Source organism: Budorcas taxicolor, chromosome 17 (genome assembly GCF_023091745.1).
Source record: "Budorcas taxicolor isolate Tak-1 chromosome 17, Takin1.1, whole genome shotgun sequence".
NCBI lineage: Eukaryota > Metazoa > Chordata > Mammalia > Artiodactyla > Bovidae > Budorcas > Budorcas taxicolor.
The window spans coordinates 27425213-27446410 of NC_068926.1; positions in this window are offsets into that span (position 1 = coordinate 27425213).

Sequence of the window (21198 nt, forward strand, 5' to 3'; positions counted from 1 at the left end):
TAATTTTTCACCACATATTACCAATTGCCTCAGAAGAGCTACTGGCATTTAATATTTTACACTATCACATAAAGTTTCCACACATATGCTTTTCTTATTCTGAGATTGTTAATTGTACTTATCCATTTGCCTATTAAGACTATTAATAATACTCATAATAATAAAATGGTAATTCAATCTAGTACTTTTTAATGTCAGATATTGCCCTTAGCACTTTATAAACCATTATTTAATCTTAAAACCATTCTGCAAGGTAAATACTTTATTACCCCTATTAATGGGAAAAAGAACAAAGAGTGAAAATAATTTGCCTAGATCTCATATCCAAGGTGGAGTCAGGTTTAAGCCCAGAAGTTTGGCTTCAGAGTTTGGACTTTGAACCTTCAGCTATCCTGCTTGTCTAATATAATGTCTGTGACACAATTATGCGTCACCAAGACCCATCTCCTTTTCCTTTTGGGAATACTACTATCTTTAATTTCCCAGCCTTCCTTTTAACAAGATATACTTGTGTGATTGCATTCTGACCAATGGATAGTGAAAATAGTGAAGTGTGTGGTTCTGATTGGCTCTTAAAAGCTTTCATTTACAAACTTGTCTTCCACCATTTATAACAAGATACAGAAGGTCAAGTAGAGGATTATGAAATCCTGAAAAGCAGAATAACCATAGATGAATTGATCCTGCTCTCTGAATCACAGTGTGGAATACAAATGCTGAACAATTTTCTTGTAGTGTTAGGTCGTTAGGAAATAATAGTATAGAGGTGCATTGGCCCTAGTGCTCACTAGTCAAAGGGTATTTCATTTATATCCAAATAAATGAAAATTTTAGTCACACAGGCACATTAGCACCAGTATAAGTATTCAGTAGATACATATCATCAAATAGTTTCATAAACACAAAGAAGATCTGTTGAACAGCACCATTCCAAAGTGTTCACCTATTGAGATTTTGAAGATTATTACAACATTCAAATTACTTTGACAACAATTTTATTATAAATATGATTTTTTTCATTAATCTTGAAATCTTATAAATTATATCACTTTGTAAATTTTATTGCTCAGAATATTATTTTCTCACTAAACTGTGGTGCTAATTTAAAATCCCAAGCAATGTTTTGTATCTTCACTAGCACTTATTCCTGTAAGTCATTTAAAGTTTAGCCATTATGGTTATGGTATCAAAATGAGGGTTTCTTTAGTATTTGTTGATACCTAACGAGGTAGTTTTTTTTTATATGTTCATTAATCATTTTGATATCCTCTTTTGTGAAATGCCTAGTCAAATTTCCCATTCAATAGTCTTCATTTATTTTTTATTCTGCTATGAATCCTTTTCAGTTTAGTGTATCTCACATTGAAAAGTTAGAAAAGCTAGGCAAAATTCAGTTTGTATAAGAAACATTCTCAGTTTTTCTTTATACTACCATAAAAATAATCATATAAATATAATTTTAAAATCAAGTTCTAATTGATGTTGCTCTCTTCTCATTATCTACCTATTCCTTCCTCTTCTGCTAATTCTTCACAACTAAATATGTTTTGACCGTCTCCCAAGTTTTGGATTTTTCAGAATGTCATATATGTAGAAACAGCCATTGTTGTTTATAGACTGCTTTTCTTTTCCCCTTAGTAATATGAATTTAAGGCTTTTCCATGTCTTTTCATAAATTGATGGTATATTCATTCATCAGTTGATGTACACTTGTGCTTATACTATAACGATGGCTATATGCCATTATACATTTTTTTTGATACAGTTTACAGGTTGGATAAATGTAGAGTGACATTTATCCATCATTATAATATCATTCAGGCTCCTTTTTCTGCCCTAAAAACCTTCTATGCTCTGCCTATTCATTTCTCCCACCCAATCTCAATTGCTGGAAACCACTTTTTTTCTGACCATTTCCAGAGTTTTGGCTTTTTAAAAATATCACATAGTTTAAATCATACAATATATAATGTTTTCATTGTTGGTGAGAATTTGGAGAAACTGAAACTGAAATCCATTGCTAGTGGGAACATAAATGGTGTCATCATTTTGGAAAACAGTGCAATAATTCTACAAAATGTTCAATATAAAATTACCATTAAACTCAGAAATTCTACTCCTAAGGGTAACCAAGAGTAATGGAAACATATCAACACTCAAAAATTGTACATGAATGTTCAGATTAGAATTGTTCATTATACCCTAAAAGCAAAAATGTCAATTAACTGATAAAAGAGTAAGTAAAATGTAGTATATTCATATAATTGAATATTATTTATTAGTAAAAGGAATGAAGTGGTGATACATGCTATGTCATGGATGTACTTTAAGAATTTCATGCAAAGTAACAAACAATAGTCAAGAAGAACTATTGTATGATTCCACTTATATGAAATGTCCTTAATAGACAAATTCATAGAGACAGAAAATAACCTTTTTGTTTTCCAGTGAATTCATACAGGAGTTTGTTTTAGGATGATGAAATGTTCTAAAATTAGATATGGATGATGTTTACACAACTCTGAATATATGAGAACCACTGCGTGTATAAACATTGAAAAAAAGTAAAATTTATGGTGTATAATTATACTTCAGTAACTGTTATAACAATATCACATTTATATGTGTATATTTACATTTCTTTTGTTGCACAGGTATATTTATTTATTCTGGTATGTGTTTCTAGGTGAAATTTCTTGGCTTGCTCTTGACTATATTACTGCACAATTTTGCTATCTTGTGCACATAACCCCATGTATATTTTGGCTCACATGTGAGAAGCAGAGAGTATTAAATGATGATTAATTTATCATTAGATAAATTAATTAGAGCTATCATCATAGCTCTAACAGACTGGAAAGATCAAAGAAAATACACTCTCTGAAGAAAATCTACAGAAAAAAAGATAAATTTGGAGTGGTTATTGCTAAGATAATCAAATTGTTAACTAATTTTTAAAAAAGGCTGAAAGAAGAAAGTGACTAACATAATGGGGAATATATATTGAATGATTTCCAAACACTATTATGTACTCAAATTGCACGCTTCTCAAACTGTTTTTACCTAACATTATCTACTTTTGGTAAAATATCCAAGCAGGGCTTTACTTATTATATTCTCCTCTGCTTCCGTTTCTTGATAGAAAGATTGGAGGAAAAACAACTAAGACAAATGTATTTTTAAATATCTACATACTGAACACATTTAACTTTGACTTCTATCCATTATAAATAACTAGATAATTAATTGATTATGCAATGCAAAATATAAAAATAATAGTAACACTTATCTAGCACTTATGATGCATAATTCTGAACATTTTACATAATTAGTTGATTTAAAATGTGGGTGATAGAATTGCCAGATGGTGAAAATAAGACAGAGAAATATTAAATATCTAGCTTATACAGTATGATTATAGGACTCCTGACTCTTGACTTCACACTTTATTTGTAAGTTCTATATGCAATGACAAAGCATTGATATATAATTGAATGCATATTGCATCGATGCCTTAAATAAGTCCAAGCCTATAGTTAGAATTGAGCTCTCCATAACACAATTGTTTGGCCATCTTTAAAATCAGTTCTTATAGGTCAGAGACATTCTGTTTCCTAACTACTGAATTGGTAAAATAGCAAAATCATATTCATATGAGTAAGTACTTTATTCACATATACATGCTCTAAATTTTCCTGTTTTTTTCTGAGTTGAATCTAATTTCAATGTTCTGTATAAATCAAATTCTGTAAAGTATAAGAAGTGGATTTCCACCTAGAAATTTCCCCCACTAGCATCCCACAATCCAATCACACCTATTAATCATTTTCCTGGTATTTGGGGCAGACTTTATGGCTTTCATATCTATTGAAATATCCAGAATCAGAGATAAATAGCCTTTAATCTGGAGTATGTTAGTATAAGTAAATTCTGCTACCTATGAAACTGTCTCTCCTAATTTTTTTCTCAAAGATTATATTTTCTCTACTGCATGTTCTAACTTTGTTAATGGATTATGAGTTTCTTCATAGCTTTACAGTCAAGATATTTTCTAGTGTTCCCTATCTTTACAACACACCATTGTGATAGTAAATACCATAATATAGCTATTTTGTGTAGCAACTCCAGATTCCACTGAAGAAAAGTTCAATGATCAATGTTCTCTGAATTCATTACATTTTCTGAACTCAATATATGTTTTGTCCATGGGGGGAAAAATATATATATGTGAGCTTCCCTGGTGGCTAAGATGGTAAAGAATCCACCTGCAGTGTGGGATATCTGGGTTTGATCCCTGGGTTGGGAAAATCCCCTGGAGGAGAGCATGGCAACCTACTCCAGTATTTTTCCCTGGAGAATCCCCATGGACAGAGGAGCCTGGCAGGCTATAGTCCATGGGCTTGCAAAGAGTTGGACATGACTATATATATACTGTATACTACTGTATTATGAGCACTTTGGCCACTTGATGCAAAGAGCTTACTCATTGGAAAAGATCCTGATGCTGGGAAAGATTGAGAGGAGGAGGAGAAGTGGGCGGAAGAGTATGAGATGGTTGGATAGCATCACTGACTCAGTGGACATGAGTTTGAGCAAATTCCAGGAGATAGGGAAGGACAGAGAAGCCTGGCATGCTTCTGGAGCCACATGGAGCCCATGAAGTAACAAATAGTCAGACACAACTTAGTGACTGAACAACAATAACATATAATACTTTATGAATTAAACCAAAAATGAGATCTGAAGATATTGTTGATATTAAATGCAATCCCACTGCTGGGCATACACACTGAGGAAACCAGAATTGAAAGAGACACATGTACCCCAATGTTCATCACAGCACTGTTTATAATAGCCAGGACATGGAAACAACCTAGATGTCCATCAGCAGATGAATGGATAAGAAAGCTGTGGTACATATACACAATGGAGTATTACTCAGCCATTAAAAAGGATACATTTGAATCAGTTCTAATGAGGTGGATGAAACTGGAGCCGATTATACAGAGTGACGTAAGCCAGAAAGAAAAACACCAATACAGGATACTAACACATATATATGGAATTTAGAAAGATGGTAACGATGACCCTGTATGAGAGACAGCAAAAGAGACACAGATGTGTAGAGCAGACTTTTGGACTCTGAGGGAGAGGGAGAGGGTGGGATGATTTGGGAGAATGGCACTGAAACATGTATACTATCATGCAAGAAATGAATCGACAGTCTATGTTCAATGCAGGATACAGGATGCTAGGGGCTGGTGCACGGGGATGATCCAGAGAGATGATATGGGGTGAGAGGTGGGAGGGGGGTTCATGTTTGGGAACTCATGTACACTCGTGGCAGATTCATGTCAATGTATGGTAAAACCAATACAGTATTGTAAAGTAAAATAAAGTAAAAATAAAATTTAAAAAATTAAATAAATAAAAAATAAAAATAGTTTTCCAGCTTTGGAATGTGGATGAACTTTATACATGTATCAGAGAGAGAGAGGAAACAATGTTTATAAAATTGCAATTCTAAGGCTGAGAAAAACAGCCTTAGAATTAGTAGTAGTAATTATAACATTAATTTATTGATTTATTCATTTAGTCTGAAATATTTAGTAAGCAGCTTCCCATCTTTGTTCTTTCAATCTCACCTATCCACTAGAAAAATTGCATGAATTTCTTTATTCAATAGCAGCATGCTTGTATTATTGATAAGTTCTCTCTTTTGTAATTGAAAACATTCCAATTGAATATGGTTGTACTTACGTTTACTTAACCAGGCTATCACCATATTGGATAAGCTCAAGGTAGTGTAATAACTAGTTCAGAATGGCAAAACTCTGATATTATATAGTGTATATCCCTGAAAGTTCTAACACAGGAAAAATGGATTTTAAATAATCTGTTTCCAAAATAATATGTACCACTATTTATTTTCTACTTGAATTTATTTTTCATGTTTTTAAATATGAGTTTATCTATTATTAATATCTGATAAACCAACCTGAAGGCTTTAACCCTCCTAAGCAGTGTAATAGTAGTAGTAGTAATTATAACATTAATTTATTGAATTATTCATTTAGTCTAAAATATTTAGTAAGCAGCTTCCCATCCTTGTCCTTTCAATCTCACCTCCTACCCCTGAATCAACTGAAGTTATCAGTTTAGAAGTGCTTGACATTTGTCTATAACATGCAGATAAAAGTATTTACAAAGGTAGACAATATTTTTGGAATGTTATCTGACCTCTAGTAATGCAACAAGGAAAATCAATATTTTGCCTGGTAGTTTAGACCTGCCTTGCAATTTCCACATCTTTACACTCTTTTGGGAAGGCAAACATAAAGACAAATTATTTTAGAGTACAATTTAAGATATTTGGGGTGCCTCTGAGATTATATAGACTGTGGCTATCCACGCATGTGTGTGCTCAGTCGCTCAGTTGTGTCTGACTCTTTGTGACCCCATAGACTGTAGCCCGCCAGGCTCCTCTGTCCATGGGACTCTCCAGGCAAGAATACTGGAGTGGGTTGCCATCCCCTCCTCCAGGGGATCTTCAGGGAACAAACCCTCATCTCCTGTGTCTCTTGCACTACAGGCAGATTCTTTACCACTGAGCCACTGAATCTTGTCACTTTTTCATGCATATGTCCCAATATGGGCTGACTAGATAATCAAAGTTGTGTCTAGAATATAAATAAATTTATATTAAAAAAAATTTTAAGCACAGAAAAAAAAGAAGACATAGGAACTCCATTTTGCTATTGTTCTGTAAAGGATGCTGTTTATTCCATGTTATTCAAAAATGAACTTGTAGCTGGGAAAAGCTGACTGTTTCTCAGGAGTTTGTTATTCCAAACCCAAGTCCACTGCTGTGATAGGACAGAGTAGATATTGCAAAATATGTTTATCTGATACACTCATTCAAATGAAGGAACTTGAGAGGGAGGAAGTCTTGCTTAGAAGTGTGGACTTTCTGCTAGCATTTGTTCTCAAACAAGACAAGAGATTTATTTTTAAAACAGAAAGGCAGTGAGGATGAAGGGGTCAAGACAGATTCCAGAGAGATTTGGAACATAGATGCAATAAAACTTAGAGATTAATATATTAATATGAAAAAGAAAGAATATTTAAACCACTGAGTAAGAGACACAGAATGAAAAACAAGGGTTAGAAAGGTGATATATATATATTTTTAACCTGTTTCTGAAGATATACCAAAAAGGGGTGTGTTGGAATTAATACCAACTGTTTGTATCATTTGAAGAATTTAATTAAATATAAATCAAGCCTCTTTTTGTCTTACTAATAATATAAAGAAGTATTTGCTCCAGCTCATATTTGACTTTCCCTCAGAGACCTCACCTTGAATGGATAAAATGGATTAAACAGTACTGACAGGGTAACAGGCAGGAAGGCTAGGGGTCTCCAACCCGAGGAAATAGGCTGCAAGTGTCAGCCTATTTTTTTTTTTTAATCTCTCCCTTAAGTAGCAGCAGGAAACAATCTCTCTATGGAAATGTTTTTCTTAAGCTATGTTAATGAAACTATTCATTTGCTTTGGAATTTGCCTTTCTTTAAAATAGTTTCACCTAAGACTGCCTTTTTTTCTTTTCTCAAACCTTGCCCTGATAATAGCTCAACAAACCAGTATTCATATCAATTGTTTTATGGCTAGGGGATGACACACTTGTGCCATCCTATCTTAAAAATGCATATTGTGGGAGAAGGGCCTGGGGAAACTCCTTCAGCCTTGAGGTGTCTCTCATCTGATTAATAGCTTTCTAACAATGGCACCCCACTCCAGTACTCTTGTCTGGAAAATCCCATGGATGGAGAAGCCAGGTAGGCTGCGGTCCATGGGGTCCCTAAGAGTCGGACAGGACTCAGTGACTTCACTTTCACTTTTCACGCATTGGAGAAGGAAATGGCAACCCACTGCCGTTCATGGGGTCGCACAGAGTCGGACACAACTGAAGCGACTTAGCAGCAGCAGCAACAGACATAAAACAGCCTGCTAAAACTAGCAAAGGGGGCACTCTCCGTCCACTTCTGATGTTGATTTCAGAAGCTTCTCTGTCCCCTTTTCACTTTAATAAAACGCTGCTACACGAAAGCTCTTGAGTGATCAAGCCTGGCCCCTGGTCTTGAAACTAAATCTTCTTTAGAGATCACCAAACCAATATCGTTCACTGAAAGCTGTCAGTACTCCCACAGATTTACTCCTTTTTCTTGTCTCACTGTCATTGTTCAATTTTTAAGAAACTGCTGGACACATTCTTAGGTACTGATCTCAAATCAACTTTTCAAATCTATAAGATTGTCATATTCAACACCTGCAAATAAACTCATCTGTGAATTCTCAGTTCGTAACATAAGTAATAAGAGCTAAAATTATTTGGAGCTTTTTTTGTGTGTATCAGACAATCTGCTAAGATATACATATATATCTAAAGATATGTTTGTGTCTATTTCTATATCTATCAATCTATATTTCTAACTTTACCTTTCACATATTCTTTCATATGGCTCTAAGTTCATCCTACATTCAAGTCCATCTATATGTATGTGTATCTGTATATATTTATACATCTTAACCTACATATAGAATTAAAAGACTTCCAAAACATAGTTCTATATCTGGCTTAATAGTTATGCCACTTAGTTATACAATGGCTTAATAGTTATGTCACTTAGTTATACAATGATTTCTCAGGGCTTTCAAAATGTTTTCAGTGGACGAAATGGCTGAGTGAACAAATAATGAAATCTCTCAGTGAAATATAGAGGAAGAGAAAAGAACCTTGTTTATTTTAAGTAACAGATATTTTAATGGGAAATTGAAGAAAATACCATACAAATAGATATGATTTTGATTTTAAAGATACTCTGTAGACTTTAACAACACCTACAAAATCACTTTCAGATGAATTATCCAAAATTCAGTTCAGTTCAGTTAGAAACTCAGTTGTACTGACTCTTTGTGACCCCATGGACTACAGCATGCCAGGCTTTCCCGTCCATCACCAACTCCTGGAGCTTGCTCAAACTCATCTCATCGAGTTGGTGATACCATGCAACCATCTCATCCTCTGTTGTCCCATTTTTCTCCTGACTTCAACCTTTCCCAGCATCAGGGTCTTTTTCGAAAAGTCAGTTTTTCACATCAAGTGACCAAAGTATTGGAGCTTCAGCATCAGTACTTCCGATGAATATTCAGGACTGATTTCCTTTAGGATGGACTGGTTTGACCTCCTTGCAGTCCAAGGGACTCTCAATAGTCTTCTCCCACACCACAATTTAAAAGCATCAATTTTTTTAGTTCTCAGCTTTCCTTATGGTCCAATTCTCATGCATACATAACTACTGGAAAAACCATAGATTTGACTAGATAGACTTTTGCTGGCAAAGTAATGGCCCTGCTTTTTAATATACTGTCTAGGTTGGTAATAGCTTTTCTTCCAAGGAGCAAGTGTCTTTTAATTTCATGGCTGCAGTCACCATTTGCAGTGATTTTGAAGCCCAATAAAACAGGCTTGTCACTGTTTCCATTGTTTCCCTGTATCTATTTGCCATGAAGTGATGGGACCAGATGCCATGATCTTAGTTTTTTGAATGTTGAGTTTTAAGTCATTTTTTTTTTCACTCTCCTCTTTCACTTTCATCAAGGGACTCTTTAGTTCTTCTTCACTGTCTGCCATAAGGGTGGTGTCATCTGCATATCTGAGGTTGTCAATACTTCTCCTGGCAGTCTTGATTCCAGCTTGGGCTTCATCCATCCTGGCATTTCACATGATGTACTCTGCATAGAAGTTAAATAAGCAGGGTGACAGCATACAGCCTTGATGGACTCTTCCGATTTGGAACCAGTCTGTTCTTCCATGTTCAGTTATAACTGTTGATTCTTGATCTGCATGTAGGTTTCTCAGGAGGCAGGTATGGTGGTCTGGTACTCCCATCTCTATAAGAATCTTCCACAGATTGTTAGAAAAGGCTTTAGCATAGTCATAATATAGTAGAAGTAGATGTTTTCAGGAATCCTCTTGATGTTTCTAAGATCCAATGGATGTTTGCAATTTGATCTCTGGTTTCTCTGCCTTTTCTAAATCCAGCTTGAACATCTGGAAGTTCTCACCTCACATACTGTTGAAGCCTAGCTTGGAGAATTTTGAGCATTACTTTGGTAGTGTGTGAGATGAGTACAATTGTGCAGTAGTTTGAACATTCTTTGGCACTGCCTTTTTATGGGATTGGAATGAAAACTGACCTTTTCCAGTCCTGTGGCCACTGCTGAATTTTCCAAATTTGCTGGCATACTGAGTGCAGCACTTTAACAGCATAGTCTTTGTGATTTGAAATAACTCTCCTGGAATTCCTTCACCTCCACTAGCTTTGTTTGTAGTGATGCTTTCTAAGTCCCACTTGACCTTTCACTGTAGGATGTCTGGCTCTAGGTGACTGATCACACTGCAGTGTTTATATCAGTCATTAAGATAGTTTTCATATAGTTATTCTGGGTATTCTTGCCACTTCTTCTTAATATCTTCTGCTTCTGTTAGGTCCGTACTATTTCTGTCCTTTTTTGTGCCCATCTTTGCTTGAAATGTTCCCCTGCTATCTCTAATTTTCTTGAAGAGATCTGTCACCTTTTCCATTCTATTGTTTTCCTCTATTTCTTTTCATTGATCACTTAGGATAAGTTTCTTATCTCTCCTTACTATTCTTGGAACTCTGCATTCAGATGGTTATATCTTTCCTTTTCTCCTTTGCCTTTTGCTTCTCTACATCTTAATTAACATAAATAAAGTTATTTTCTACATGTAGACATGCATCCTGTTTCTAAACTGATAAACATTAATCTTGACACCTTTCCAAGAGTATAAAATTTATACAACATACCTATGCTAAAGAAATATATTCCTCTGAAATTTGACACTCGAAAAAATGTTAGGTCTTCCCTGGTGGCTCAGTGGTAAGGAATTTGCCTGCCAGTGCAGGAGACTGGGGTTCATTCCCTGATCCAGGAGAATCCCACATGCCATGAAGCAACTAAGCCCGTATGTCACAATTATTGATTCTATGCTCTAGAGCCCAGGAGTTGCAACTACTGAGTCCATGTGCTTCAACTCCTAAAGCCCATACTCCCCAGAGCCCATGCTCTGCAACAAGAAAAGCACTGCAATAAGAAACTCAGCTCATGTATCACAGAGAGTAGCCCCCGCTTGCCACAACTAGAGAAAAGCTCATGCAGGAGCAAAGACTCAGCATAGCCTATAAATACATAAATAATATTATATAAGGAATCAAACTCCCAATTCTGAATAATTACTCTTAAATAAAATATTTTTTAGAACAGAAACTCACAAAAGTGATTTTGTTTCTTTTATGGGCATTTTATAAATATATTCTTAATCTAAAGAACTGTCAGTTAAACAAAGAAGGAAAGAACAGGCAAATTATATTTTATATAATACTGTCATGTAAAGTTATAGTTTTAAATAGAAACCTTCCAACAAAAATTATATAGAGGGAGTCATGTGCTATCCAATATAACTTTCTCTGATGATAAAAATGTTCCATCTATGTGTTATCTTATGTAATAACAGTCAGCCTCATCTTGTTAATGAGCACTTGAAATGTAGCTAGCAACACAGAACTGAATTTTTAATTTATTTCCTCTTAATTGAGTTTGATTTAAATATACATATGTGGTGACTGGCTAAAATATAAGAAAGCAAAGACTAATAAATTCTACTCAGTCAGGACTTTATGTAGAAGCTTCTATCTTCTAGAAAATACTACACATAACTTCTGTGAAAACAAATCATCACTTTTAGCCTTTTATAGTAGGGAATTGCCACAGGGATACACAAAAGCCTAACATTAAAAAGAAAAACAAGTATAGATGTACTGCTATATTAATCAGTGTTTAAGGGTGTTAAGAAACAACAAACAAATAAAAAGGTAATAAGGATATGATAAGCTACTTGCTGGAACTACTCAGGGAACAAGGAAACATTCTATTTTTAATGCCTAAATTTGATAACATTTCTATAAGTCTGCCAAGGATAATTTTTAAAGACAAAATTGTCAAATTCAAATATACTATATGGGATTTTGCTAACATGATTACCTTAAAAAACAGAGATAATCTTCATTTGTTTAAAATATAGAGAGGAAAGTATATATAAATTACATTTATCATTTTTCTGTTTCTTGTTATTCTGAATGGCATTTTGCATTTATTTGTAAGAAGCCAATAAAAACTTTTAATTTTTTGCCTGTGGTTATTTGGGCTTCCCTGATAGCTCAGTTGGTAAAGAATCCACCTGCAATGCAGCAGACCTGGTTTGGGAAGATCCCCTGGAGAAGGAAAAGGCTACCTACTCCAGTATTCTGGCCTGAAGAATTCCCTAAACCTATAGTCCATGGGGTCACCAAGAGTCAGAGACAACTAAGTGGCTTTCACATTCTCCTTTCTTTTCTGGTTATTTAGATAATTTGAATTTTTTTTCCAAATTAGTCTAAGTCTTTGAAATATTCTAATTTATATTTTTATAATGAATGTTTCTGTTGAAAGTTTGCAAAATGTAATGTAATATATTAACTTTAGTGTAATTTTGGGGAGACTAAAGATACACATTTTCTATGTAACCAATGTCAAATTGTTTTAAAATGCTCTCACACAGGTTCATAAAGTAAATTGCAATCACACTGACTATAATATCAAGGTTGGATAAAATACTTTGAAAATAAGGACTAAAGGACAAAGCACAAATAATAAAAGAAATATGTATAGCTAAAGTTACTAAAAACCATTAGTCCCCATAAGCATAAACTCTGAAACCTAAATATCAACTCAATGTCTCCCACCAGTCTATGAAGATGGAATCAAAGTGAATTATGGCAATCTTACTTTCTAGCACCTGGAGAAGGAAATGGCAACCCACTCCAGTTTTCTTGCCTGGAGAATCCCATGGACGGAGGAACTTGGTGGGCTACAGTCCACAGGTCGCAAAGAGTCAGACATGACTGAGCGACTTCACTTTCACTTTCACTTACTTTCTAGCAAGTCTTTAATAAAAAAGACTCACATAATACCAACAGAAGAAAGAAAGCATTTTCTTTGTCTAAAATATGATGAGAATTATCTGGTATTTTGTATCTTCAATAACAGATATATAGATGTCTTTAGTACACTTATATGTTGACCCTGTACAACAAAGAATTAAAAGTTAAGTGCATATTTATCAAAATATTAACTTCAAGTTTCGCTTCTGAAACTAATCAGATCACAAGAAAATTTTATCCTTGAACATACATTAATATTGTTAGATTGGGACTTTTTGAATATAAGTAAGAACTGCACCAAGTAAGTACCATAAGGCAGAAATTAAAAGTATTTTCCATAGGAAAAAAATTAAAGTGTATGTATGTAAGTACATACATACTTATGCATCTACAGGCATACAGACATATTCTTTTAAATTATTTAATTATCTATCTGTCCGGAGGCATTACACATCAGCTGAAGCAAGCATGTTTTGATGAGACAGGATCACAAACAAGGTGCCAACAGTGGAGCACAAGGAAGTAAAATGACTTCGTGTCCAATGGCAGCTGCACTTTTCCTGAGACGTTTGTCATGTCTCTGTGCTGTTCAAGAGGGTGAGGGCAGAGCTCCCTTAGCTGAGGGACAATATGAAGATACAGAGAAACAAGCAAAGGATTTGAGAGGTTTCATGAAACAGTGTGAGAAACTATAAGAATGAGGATCCTGGTCGAAAAGCAGGGTGAGTTCTCAGTTTCTAGCTCCATTTTCTCCTCAAGAAGTTGGCTGCAGTCTGGAGCCAATCAAGGGTAAAAGCTATGAAATTGAACAGAAAGTTTCTTAAAAGCAGAGCAGAAATTTTGAACTCTTCCAGTCCTGGGGATTTAAGGAATACGGTTTGGAAGGAGCCCCAGTGAACATGAAGGACTCACAGTCAGAATTTCTGAATGTTATACCTTAACAGCTGAGGTAAACCAGAGGTATGGAGTCTATGCCTGACCCTCCTCAGCTTATCCCTTAATGAATAAAGGGGATGAATCTACTCTACCAGTGAAGAAGACAACAATGTAAACTCTTAAAGGATAACTATAGCATCACTTAGAAAGAAAAAAAAAAAACTAAAAAGTAAGTAAATAGATATGATCAATAAAGAGGTAAAAATATCAGAAATCTTGTGTATGCCTGTGTGCTAAGTTGCTTTAGCTGTGTCCAGATCTGTGAGACCATATTGACTGTAGCCTGCCAGGCTCCTCTGTCCAAGGGACATTCAAAAAATAGAGATTATACAATTATTTTTTTATGTCTATAAACTTGACAATCTACTTGAAATGGACAGACTTCCTGAAATTCAAAATTGACACAAGCTGAAAAAGAAAGGTTAAATAGCTCTATATCAACAAAATTTAACTTGGTATTAAAAACCTCTACAAAAATAAATATCTAAGCCCAGATGGCTTCACTTTCAAATTCTACCAAATATATAACGATGGGGTAATAGTCATACAAAGACTTCTTTCACAAAATACTAAATCAAAAAAATTCTAAAATTCATGATGCCAAACTAGATTTGGGCGTTATGAGAAGAGAAAAAATAGAGACTCATATCCATAATGAATTCGTACAGGCAAGAATCTTTTTAAAATACAGACAATAGAATTCAAAGAACTGAAAAGAGATGATATATAATGACAAAGTAAAGTTTATTTCAGGACTGCAAGGTTGTTTTACGATTGGGAATCAGTCAGTGTACTTTACTGTGCCAACATACCAAAAGGAAAAAGCATTTAATTAATAGATGCATAAACTTTACACAGAAAACTTATCACCTACCTGTGGGTGAAAAATAGCAAACTAGTAATACGGGGGAAGTTTATCAATTTGATAACATAGATATGTAGAAAAACGTACAGCCAACATGATATTGGCAATGAAAGATTGAACATTATTGCCCTAATATCAGGAAAAATATATGGAAACTTGATCTTATCACTTGTATTCAATGTTATTCTATACGAAGTAGTTGGTACAAATATATAAAAAAATAAAAATAATGGAAAGGTATAACTGAAAGTTTCTATTCCAAGGTGCCATATTTGAGTAAGTAGAACACCCAAAGGAATTACAACCACACACACACACACACACATACAGACCAATAAAAAAAGCAAATTCAACAATGTAACAGGGATGTCTTTCCATGAAAGCAAAAAGCACATGTAAAATTAAAGATAAAATACCATAGACTGGATTGGAATTACATAAAATATTCAGGAAAGTTTTAATAAAGGATGTGCAAATAAGCTTTACTGAAAGCTACAAACAACTGTTGAAAGAATTTAAGGAAGACTTAAAGAGATGTACCATGTTTACATATTAGGATCTTAATAATGTTAATGTATCTATTTTTCTCATAACACCTTATAGATTATATGCAATCCCAATTAATTCACAGCTGACAAGCTTCTCCAATTTATATGAAAATTCAAAGGACCTCAACCATGAAAAACAATCTTGAATGACAAGATTAACAATAAAAAAATGATATGAGGATCATTGATGAGAAACAAATAGACTAACAGATATTTCTCCAGAAAAGATAAGTTCACTCAAGATCAGCAGGGAACTGCAGTTTCAGATCTATAACCGTGGTAAGTCACGTGCAGGTTCCCCATATAATGATTTTATAGAGAGGGGAAGGAATTTGGGACCGCAATAGTAAATGAGCCCATGGCTTTTCACTGGCTGAATTGAATCCTTGCCAGGAACAAAGATTCTGCTTTTCTCCTTCCTGTTGGGCTCTGCTATCTTAACAGGATATTAGCTTTTTACATTGTGATTTTGTTCAGTATTTTTCTCTAAAACCATCTAGAGCCTGGTTTTCCAATTTCAATTGGAAATTTTCCCATTGTTTTTTTCAATTTCCAGCTTTTTGTCCCTTGATGTTAAGAAGGAACTTTGCTGGGTGCCGTGTCTTACATGAGAAGAAAGCACACAGACTGGAAACCTATCAAGGTCACATTTGAGTAAAAATGAGGAGTAGGAAAGGGAATTATTAGGCACTCTTGATCCAAGGTCCATATGTCATTAAGCGGACATACACTGGTGATCATCTAAAGTGTTACGCCACTACAAAAGGCTTGGTCCAGATTTCTCTGAGAAGCTATCTATCAGATGCTGTCTGCTTTATTTCCAATGAAATCTTTACTTTCAAATCATCAGATGATGTGCAGGTTCAGTCAGGGTTTGATGCAGAGGCAGGGGATAGTTTTGCAGAGTTTGCCAAAATTCACATCAAGATCTCTTAGTGGATCAAGAATAAGTACTTCTAATAGGGTAATTCAGTATCAGAATGTAGCCAAAGCACGAAGAAATGTATGGGGGGTGGGGGTGGGGGTGTGTGCACATGTGTGTTGCATCATTATGTAAAACAAATCTATTCCTTACTGTGGATTGTTTTAAAAAGGATAAAACTCACTGCTATAGAGAACAAATAAAGCATCTTGTGGAGACAGATGTTTTGGATTTGAATCCTAGATCCATCTATCTATGTCAAGTATGTTGCTCTGACATGTTAACTGCAATATGTGAAATAACTGAAAAATCAGATGATACTATACTTTATAACATCTTTATAAAGAATAAAGATTATATAAACATCTTATAGACTTGCTGGAATGGTTAAATGAGAAAATATACGTGTCATACTTATAAGGGTGCAGAAATCATTTTAAGTATGATGACTCAAGTGACATGTATCCTCTTGCTGTGTAACAATGCAGTGAAGAGCACTAACCATTCCACAGTTACTTTTTTATACTGCAAATGCTAGGGAAGTTCCCAGCTTTAATATCATGGCTGCTAAGGGAGTGTCAGATCCTGGAAGCAAATCTTTAGACAGCTGCATAATCCACAGGATTACAGTCAGAAAGGGGCTGGAGCTAACCTGGCCTAAGCTCTTGAATTTAAAGGCCTTTCAACTCCTTTCATATTTCTTATACTCAGAGCAGGCACGCTTCTAAGCCAACTGGTCAGAGTCAGTTGTATCAAAGTATTAAAAAAAAAATCCTCTTTGGCTCCAATAAATTTTTATTGGAGATCAATAAAAAATATTTAGCCTTTGAGAAAAATATGAAACCAAAAATAATTTCTGTTTAAAAAACAATCAGAAAAAAATGAAATTCTTTCTAAAATGTTTTTTATGCTTAATTTGATGACATAAAATTTAATCTTAAAAATGACTATTATGTTTTGCTATTTTACAGATTTTTGTAACTATTCCCATTTTTCTCCACAATCATGTTAAGTTAAAAGTTTTCATTGTTCTCTGTCCCATGCCCTTTGGACTTTGTAGTTGAAGCCTAATTTGTCCATTAATGTCTTCTACTCTCTCGTCCTTCCTCAGATATAATTCAAACTTTTTTTTTCTCCTTCACCATATCACCTTTGATTTCTCCATCATCAGTTTTACCAAAGCATCAGTCTCCAACCCAAATTTAAAGCATTACATTCAAAACACAAAGTAAATACATCAATACTTAAATAATGCTGTTAAATCAATTACTTAAGTTAATATGGAGGAGGGTAAGAAAATAACATGTTAGACATTACATATTTTTCTAATAATTTTTTGTAAGTATCATTTCCTACAAAGAAGGTATAGTTAAAAGATAACAAATAGCATCTATGGTAAATATCACAGAGTAATTAAACTTGCACTGTTTCAGATAATTCTTTTCTTTTTATTAAGGTTTTACTTACATATAATTTGATCATCCATGTGAGTAACATTCTGAAATTTTATATAGCAATGACATCTTTGTAAATATTAGTAATACCTAAACCAGGAACTGTCTTTAAAAAAATTCCTTAAAACTTCAAATACCTTCAGCTGTGTAATCCATTAAAATTAATGTTCACAGATGTCAATGCTATATGAATAATCAATAGACCATTACACATTATTCCATCGGGGCAAGGAAATAAATTGGAGAACAGACAGTCATCTTTGTACTTTTGTTACAATTAGTAAATGTCTTAAACTTTCTGTACTTCTGTTTCCTCATCAACAAACAGGGATAAGACAAGTGACAAGCTCAAAGGGTAGTAGAGAAGAGTAAGAAAGCTGATATATGCTAACCACTTAGAATAAAGCCAGATATATGAGCCATACATGCTACCTGTTTATTAATTATTTGAAAGGTCAATATTACAAAACCCTGAAAACTCAGAATCTATGACATTTTCATAAATGATGTCATTCAATAAAACTCCCTTTCCTAGAGAAACACATTTAACTATTCTGACTCATTTCAAAATTTTATATTTCACATATTCTTAACAGTTTTATTATAATAAGGAAGACTTTCAAATGGGTAATGTTTCTAGATAATATATCTGAATTTGAAATATGGAAAATATTAAGAACTTAATTCTCAAATATTATAATGTAAAAGTATTATAGAAACAATGCAGATATCTACCCACATAATCTTTGAATTCAAACTCTGAGTAAATACATGCAGTTATCAAGAGCTATAGGAGATTTTGGTGCAGGTAGATCTAGAAAAACACAATACAATGAAAAAAGCAGTTTCCCTCAAAGGCTGTCCCCAAGTTTCTTATCTGTGATGAATGGTATGTAAGCTGATTTAATTTCATATGTAAACTCAAATGGTAAACATAAAGACCATTCTTCAATATTAAAAACATGGCTAAGAAAACTAAATGCTCAAAAAAAATTTAGATCAGATAAAATATTAATTTTTTTCTGCCAATGGATGTTTCCACCTGTAAGATTAAAGAGAGAACAAATTATAATGTGAGAAGGGTATGTGCAGAATGATTATATTTTATTAAAAAATAACTACTTATTTATTTTCAGTTGAATAAATAATAAGAAATAGAAAAGATTAAGATCAATGAAATAGAATGCAAAAAGGAGAAGTGCTACAGGTGAATTGCCTACAGGTGGATGTGTGCATGCTAAGTAGCTTCCGTCATGTCCAACTCTTTCCGTTCCCATGGACTGTAGCCCAGTTGGCTCCTCTGTCCATGGAATTTTTCAGGCACAGATACTGGAGTGGGTTCCCATTCCCTTCTCCAGGGGATCTTCCCAGTCCATAAAAATAGCCCATGTTTCTTATGTCTCCTGCATTGGCAGGTGGGTTTTTTACCACCAGCATCACCTGGTAAGCCCAGATTTTCAGGATAATTCATTAGATAAAAGTATTACTTTTATCTAATGAAATATTAAGATGGGAAAGAATAGTATGTAATAAAATCTTGTTGTGCTGTGCTTAGTCACTCAGTCCTGTCTGACTCTTTTCAACCCTATGGACTGTAGCCTGCCAGGCTTCTCTGCCCATGGGGATTCTCTAGGCAAGAATACTGGAGTATGTTGCCATGCCATCTTCCAGGGGATCTTCCCAGCCCAGGGATCAAACTCAGGTCCCTTGCATTGCAAGTGAATTCTTTACCATCTGAGCCACCAGGGAAGCCCAAAAGGTAGCTGTGGTATTTAATAAGATTTCTAATACTGAAAGTGGGCTGTTTTGTCATGGATTACAAAATTTAACATTTTACAAAAATAAGACATATTTATTAACAAAGATCTGAGTCAGCACATACAAATACAGGGTTGTTGAGTACTGAGAAAATGAAAAACATCCCAGAACTAAGACATGAGCAGTTTAAACTATGTGTTTTGCCTCCCTGTTTGCAGCTTGAAAAAAAAAAAAAAATCACTGGTGATAGTCTCTTGAAAAACAGAGCCTATTGCTTGGTCCTAGGCTCCCAATCTCTATGTAAAATTCAATATGGACATGAGACTTACAAGAACTTATAAACTGAAAATGCAAATTTTTTTTCTTAAAATGAGCTGCTTATGTAAGTATCCTTGAACCTCTTTTTTCCCCCATCAAACCTCTTTATTACCCCTTGAACCTATTTATTTCCCTCACCTTTCAGCTTTATTATCCAGAAATTAAAAATAGTTCTGTAAATGTTTGAGATTAATAAAATCTGTTTTTAAACAAAAATAGTTTTAATGAAACAATACTATATAAAAAAGGAAGAAGAAAAAGTGGGAAGGGAAACATGAGAAAATTTCATAGTATGATTAAAACAAGTAATTGATAGAGTAATATTTTAGTGAAGAAAAATATAACTAGAAAAAGGAATTATATGTATGAGTTCCATAGCATTCTAACCCATGAACTGTACTTTGTTTGACTTGTCTCTTATAGAGAGAACATGGGAAAGGGCTTTTTACTTTTTAAATTGTTCTGTTTGACACAAGAAAAGAGAAAGATTGTGCTGTAGAGTACCCAGAGATAATTTGGTGTTATTAAAAAAGTTAAATTATGTTTTTTTTGTTCCCTGATAAAAACAAGTAGCTGCAAAGGCATTTTCAAGCAGATCTATGACAACAACAGAAAGACATGACAGGGTCCCTAAAGTTTTGGATTTAATGAGACAGGATAAAATTTATCTTTGTTTTGAAATTAGACTCAGTTAGATTAGTTTGTGACTGATGACAGGTGATGTTCATTGATATAAGAAATCCATGAGGCAAGAAGATATAATGGAGAAAAGACAATCTCTTTAACAAGTGGTGCTGGGAAAACTGGTCAACCACTTGTAAAAGAATGAAACTAGAAATTTTCTAACACCATACACAAAAATAAACTCAAAATGGATTAAAGATCTAAACATAAGACCAGAAACTATAAAACTCCTAGAGGAAAACATAGGCAGAACACTCTCTGACATAAATCACAGCAGGATCCTCTATGACCCACCTCCCAGAGTAATGGAAATAAAAGCAAAAATAAAAAAATGGGACCTAATTAAACTTAAAAGCTTTTGCAGAATGAAGGAAACTATAAGTAAAGTGAAAAGAGAGCCTTCAGTATGGGAGAAGGTAATAGCAAATGAAGCAACTTACAAAGAATTAATCTCAAAAATATACGAGCAGCTCACACAGCTCAATTCCAGAAAAACAAACAACCCAATCAAAAAGTGGGCTAAAGAACTAAACAGATATTTCTCCTAAGAAGACATACAGATGGCTAACAAACACAGGAAAAGATGCTCAACATCACCCATTATCAGAGAAATGCAAATCAAAACCTCAATGAGGTACCATCTCATGC